Genomic DNA, 6,673 nt, shown 5'->3' with positions numbered 1-6,673 from the left:
TTGTATTGTTATTGTTTGATAAGATGGAAATTATATATTTAGTTCACTTCAATTATGGGATGTTTTGTTATAAGTTTGGTGTTGTATTGGTGTTCAAAAATTGAATGATACATTGTCCTTGAAACATGCTGCCAAAGTGTGTCCATAGAATTGAATTTTGATGTGAGTAATGATGTGGTATTAGAATATTGTGAAGCATGTGCATTCATGCATAGCATTAGGCAAGAAAAATGGGAAAAAGATGTTTTGAAATGAAAAAGGGGTGTTGGAAAAAAGATTTGAGAAATGAATTTTGTGAAAACCTGGATGCCAAGGGGGTACCGAGGGTCCGTGGCGTTAATGTAGCCTAGAGGGAATTAGGGAGATCGCCTTAGCGTGATTGAGCTATCTGGGCCTTAAATGACGCCGCAGGGGTACCCAGGGTCAGGGACAGTAGCCAATCCTTCTCTCGTCACTAAGGGGTTATTGAAAGGGGTTACATTAACGGTTTGAAAAGTGACGATTGGTTTTAGAAAAAAAAATGGGGAGCGATATCGCATGACATTGCACCCATTGCATGACATATCCATTCATGACTTGGTTTATAAATGTGATATTGTGGTTATTTTTCTCCCGGCATAACATAGGACCAGCTAAGATATTGATTGGAAATAATGTGGTAATTATGGAGTAATAGAGATGGATATTCTCAGTTTGTGTTTATGATTAGACATGAGTGGTTATCCTTTTGTCTAGGTGCAGTAAATCATTAATACTAAAGGATTCCTTACGTATTAATAGAGGGATAGTCTTTTTACGGTATAGGGGCATACCTTTAGACTGATGGTTGTGAATTGTGATAAGGAGAAATGTGATTCTTTGTATAGAAAGTTGTAATAAGGGAAATGGTTTAGACTCTGTGTATATGGTACTTCATATTCTTCTGTGTTGACTGTTTTGTGAGATAGCATGATGATGTGATGATTATTTTTCCCCTGATTTACATGACTTCCTTTCTGATTCCTATTCTTTGTTTGGATTCATGGGGGTATTAAGGAGTGGTGGTTAGGCATTTCCTGCTGAGCTGTGGTTGCTCATTCTTATTATATATACATTTTTTTCAGGTTATGGACATGAGGTCATAGAGAGAATTCCTCCACAGCCATGGATGGATGTTGGGTTCTATTTGGTTATATATCTTTATATAAATGGGAAATGTATATTTTGAGACCAACATGTATATTTGTAAATATTTTTCCAAAACAAATCGTGTTAAAATATTGTAATTAAAGGGTTATGGGATTTTAATTATGAAACCTATTTTTATATTTTCAGATAATGACATGGAAATGGACTTTGTGTATGTATGTTAGGACATGATACGTTATTTAAAATGACTTTTGAAACAAGGGATTTTCTTATTATCAGCCTTGAGTATTAAAGTTTTATCAAATCTTTTTGGACAGTGTTCCAGAGCTCGGTCAGACGTTTTTGAATATGAGTATTTCTTTGTTCTGTTTTATGTTCACAATCTAGATTACGGTCTAGGGTCGTGACAAAATATTCCTATAAATCTATTCCTAATTTAAAGCAATCAATTTATCCTAATTTACTGCAATCAATCTGTCCTCCAATCTTGTTCTAATTTACAATAGTGAGAAATCAATCACATCCCTAAAATCAGGGGAAATAATATATATCTTCCAACAAGGAATTGGTCCAGAAAGATAGGTATAGTAGAGGTGTAGAATGGTTAAGTTTCCCAAGTTTCCGATGGAAGCAGGGATTGCACCTATAAGGTAGTTTGCAAACTACGAGAGCTGAGTAAGCGAGCTCAAATTTCCTATTTCTTGTGGTACAGAACCACTGATGTGTTTTCTGGAGAGGTAAAAGATTCTTAGACTTGCTAGTAGGTTATTTCAGATGGAATTCTCCCAGAGATTTTATTTAGTGAAAGACGAAGAATACGGAGTTTGGAGAGGTTTCCAATATGTGATGGAATGGTCCCACAGAGTGAATTATTTCCAAGGTTAAGACTTTGTAAGTTGGCAAAGGATGAGAAGTAGTGACTATGGAGGGTACCTCTCACACCATAATTTGAAAGGTTTAAACTTGTTACGCTTCTTGACTCGTCACAATTAATTCCAGCCCATTTGCAAGGGCTGCCACCAACCCAAGAAGACATGACATATTGGCTTTCATTGTCAAGGCTAGCTTTCCATGTTAGAAGAGCATTTGCTTCCTTTTCTCTCAGAGAATTAGTTGCAGAAGTAGCAACATGAGAAGGAGAAACCAACACTAGGACAAAGATAAACAAGAATAAAACGTGTTGGAAAATATTATTATAGGAACCCTTAAATTTTTCCTTGATAGAATATTTGATATGAGAATATCATAGGAGAGATTTGAGCCTATGATAGAATATTTGATTGGAATGATTTATGGTATTAATTTTAGGAATCTTTCATTAATGTATTTTTCATATTTATCACTTGTATTATTTCACCTATAAATAGAGGTGATCATTGTATAGAAAGATTAAGAGAGTATAATAAAGATATGTAGCCCTCTGGGCTTTGTGTGTTGTGGATGTAAGCCTTAGTGGCTGAACCACGTTATAATCTTGTGTTATTCTTGTTTTAGTTTCTCTCTTCAACTTTTATATCTTTCAACATGGTATCATAGCAGGTTTATCATACCATACTCTATACTCTACTCGTTTTGGATCTCTGGATCAACTCATCTTGAATCTCTGGATCAACTCGTCTCGGATCTTCGGATCTTCAGACCAACTCATCTCAGATTTACTCGTCTTAGACTCTCACAACTTCATATTTAGTTTCAAGTTGGACACTTGAGTTAAATCTCCGTGTACCAACTTGAGAGGGGGTGTTGGAAAATATTATTATAGGAACCCTTAAATCACTCCTTGATATAATATTTGATATGAGAATATCATAGGAGAGATTTTAGCTTATGATAGAATATTTGATTGGAGTGATTTATGGTATTAATTTTAGGAATCTTCCATCAATGTATTTTCTATATTTATCACTTGTATTCTTTCACCTATAAATAGAGGTGATCATTGTATAGAAAGATTAATAGAATATAATAAAGATATGTAGCCTTTTGGGTTTTGTGTGTCGTGGATGTAATTCCTAGTGACTGAACCACGTTATATTCTTGTGTTCTTCATTGTTGGAAAATATAAAACATATGTGGAGAAATTAAACGAGAAAAACATAGATTTAGGTCCAACCACTAGGGCTTACACCCACGACACAAAGAGCCCAAAGGGCTACATCACTTTATTATAATACCGTCTCAATTCATACACAATACAATGGTGGAGGCTCTTTTATATAGGAGAAGAAATTATGAGAATGGAAAGAATTAGAAAATAGGAAATAAGGAGGATTTTTCTCCACTGATTCTTTTAGTAACACCAAATCTTCAATAATAGGAACAACATCAATTACCGAAAGATTTTCCTCTACCGATTCATCCATTAAATCTTCAATACTCCCCCTCAAGTTGGAGCATGAATGCCCAACTTGCCATTGAGATGATGAGTAACAACAAGTGTGAATGATGAAGAGAGAAGATGAAGAACACTGCTACCGAACACACCTGCAGCCCAAACAAGTCAACAAAACACTGTCGGAGACACGGCAAAGGCGAGGACAATGCTACCAAACACATCGACAGCCCAAACTAATTGATAAAAACTACCGCAGATACGGCAAAGACGAAGAACATTACTGCTGAACAAATCGGTAGCCCACACATGACACAAATAACACTGAGAAACCCTTAACAACATTTCAAATGCAAGGAAATACCTTAAAATAGGGGTCGAACCTTGGAAGGGAAATTATGCTTTGATACTATGTTGGAAAGTATAAAACATATGTGGAGAAATTAAACGAGAAAAACACAGATTTTATGTGGTTCAACCACTAGGGCCTACATCCATGGCATAAAGAGCCCAAAGGGCTACGTCACTTTATTATAATACTCTCTCAATTCATACACAATACAATGGTGGAGGCTCTTTTATATAGGAGAAGAAATTATAAGAATGGAAAGAATTAGAAATTATAAGGAGGATTTTTCTCCACTAATTCCTCTAGTAACACCAAATGTTAAATAATAGGAAACAACATCAATCACTAAAAGATTTTCCTCTATTGATTCTGTAATGACCCAAACCTGGGGATCCGGATCGCTAACCGGGTACTTACCCGAACCTGAGATCACACAAGGGTATTATGGTCATTTTACGTCATTATAATAGTTCTAGAGTCCATAAGGCTATAACAGTCATTTATCATGTATTATTTCCATTGCCATGCATTTATTTATTTATGAGTTATATGTATTAGTGGTATATGCATATATATGAGCGTATATGTGGCATGAGTGTGGAGAATGATATTTTGTGGCTTGTTTGTAGTTAGTTTATGAAGGAGGGCATTTAGGTAAATGGGGAGATCAAAGGGGAGACTTGTTTTTAACCATTCATTTTAGAAGGGATTGGGTAAAGTATTGACCACAACTTCACTTTCTTCATCTCTCTTTTGGCCAACTCTCTCTTTCTCTTCTCCATTTTACTCTCTCTCTAAATCTCAAGCTTCTCTCTAAGATTTGGGTTAGCTAGGGTGAGATTTAGGAAGGGAGTAAGAAGGAAAGTTTATCCTACTCTCCAAGAGCTATGTTTTAGTACTGGTCTTGATACCATTTGGTTAATTTCGAGCTTGGTATCTAGGAGCTTTGGGTTGCATCTTTGAGGTAGGGATGTTTAAAGTGTTATGTTATGCCTTTTTTTTGAGTTCTCTATTTGATTCCATGCTAGTTGTGTTTAGAAGAGATGATTTAGAGGTTAATGTGGTATCTCTGTACTTAGTAATGAGATCATTCTATAGGTGTTGTTAAAGTGTATATTTGAAATGCTAATTTGTTGTTGTGAAAGCATGCTTAAATGTTAAAGTTGTTATCTTAAGATTTGGGGTTGAAATTGATGATATGTTCTATTTTGAGATCAAGCATGCCAAATTGTTAATGAAAGTGTTGGTTATGTTAAATCAATGTTTATAATGCATGAACCCATTTCATAGCATGAATATGATCTTGGGGAAATTGTGGTTGGTTGATTTTGAAGGGTGTGCTTGGGAATGGTTGTGAGAAAGTGTTTTATCAAAGAAATTGGATTTTGCGAGTCTGGTGCTAATCTTGACCTAGAGGGGGCGCGTACCGGATTTGGACGCGTGACATTGATTTACTAAGCCCTAAATGGTCGTTGAATTTAAGGCCAGGCATAGTAGTCAATCTCACCTTGGTAAAGTTGGTTAGCGTTTTTTAGTATGAGTTGAGTTAGGCCGGGATTGTGGTTAAAAAGGAGATATAGGCCCTAAACCATTATTTGACCACGGTAAATGACTATTATACCCCTATGAACTCTAGAGCTATTATAATGATGTGAAATGACTATAATACCCTTGTGTGACCTCGGGTTCGGGTAAGGACCCGGTTAGCAATCCGGATCCCTGGGTTTAGGTCGTTACAATAAGGGTAAAATAGCGATTTGGTACATTTATTATGGCTTCATAACCCATCAAGGGTAAAACTGTCATTTTCTATGGCCATTCTATGCTTTGGTAGAAGCTTGGGGGTAATTAAGTGATTATACTAAAATATGGGGTCAAGGTGCAAATATTAGCTCATCTAACTGGGTAGATGATTTCATCTAACTGAGTAGATGTATGGTCCAGTAGGTATGTAAAACTGAAGAGCTCATATAACCGAGTAGATTGAGGCATCTAATCGGTTAAAAGGCTATCTAACCGGGTAGATAACTCCATCTAACCCCTCTCTCTGTTCATTCACCTAACCGGGTAAATGAGAGCATCTACCCGGGTAGACGGGAGCATCTACCCGGGTAGATATTCCCATCTAACCGTGTAGATGGGAGAAGCCCATCAAATCCAAGCACTGCCCATTCATTTAATCTGGTAGATACCCCTATCTAACCAGTTAATGATGCTCAATGGTGAAAAGGTCGAAAAACTTGCTTCCCAACCCTATTCAAATGTAACCTTAAAACAACTAAACATGAAAATAAAGCTCCATGGATATCATCAACCCTTAAATATTTCATTGAATCATCAAAATAACATCATTTATACATCTTTTGTGAATCAAAATCATCTTAAAACATTCATACATGTGCAGAAGAATAAGTTTACAAAATGATGAGGCCTTCATGGCTATAATTACAAAGGCTTCACTTAAAGCTCACAAAAGAATAAGGTTATGTACATCTGTTCATTGTCTAAGCAATTCTATTACAAAAGATATCAAAATACATCAATAACTCTTAAGCTTGCGGGGGTGCATCTTCTACAATTTTCTTGCCATGTCTTGAAAATGATAAATAGGGGGTGAACACAACGACTCAGTAAGAGATGCCTAAGGCATTGGCTTTGGGCTCCCTTGAGTCGACATACAAAGAATAGATAAAAGTGACCGGGATCATACACAGAATACGTCATAATAAACACTAGCATACCAACATGTAATGAAATGTTATGCTTCCCCGACCATAATCCCGGCCCAACTAAACGCACACCGAAAACCCGCTAATTGACTTTACCGAGGTGAGATTGATTGCTATCCTTGCCTCAAATCTGAC

The sequence above is a fragment of the Cornus florida genome, unplaced genomic scaffold (genome assembly GCF_030987335.1).
Source record: "Cornus florida cultivar Cherokee Brave unplaced genomic scaffold, ASM3098733v1 CherokeeBrave_3.0.0_Hap2_Chr10, whole genome shotgun sequence".
Taxonomy (NCBI): domain Eukaryota; kingdom Viridiplantae; phylum Streptophyta; class Magnoliopsida; order Cornales; family Cornaceae; genus Cornus; species Cornus florida.
This window is presented reverse-complemented; position numbering follows the sequence as displayed.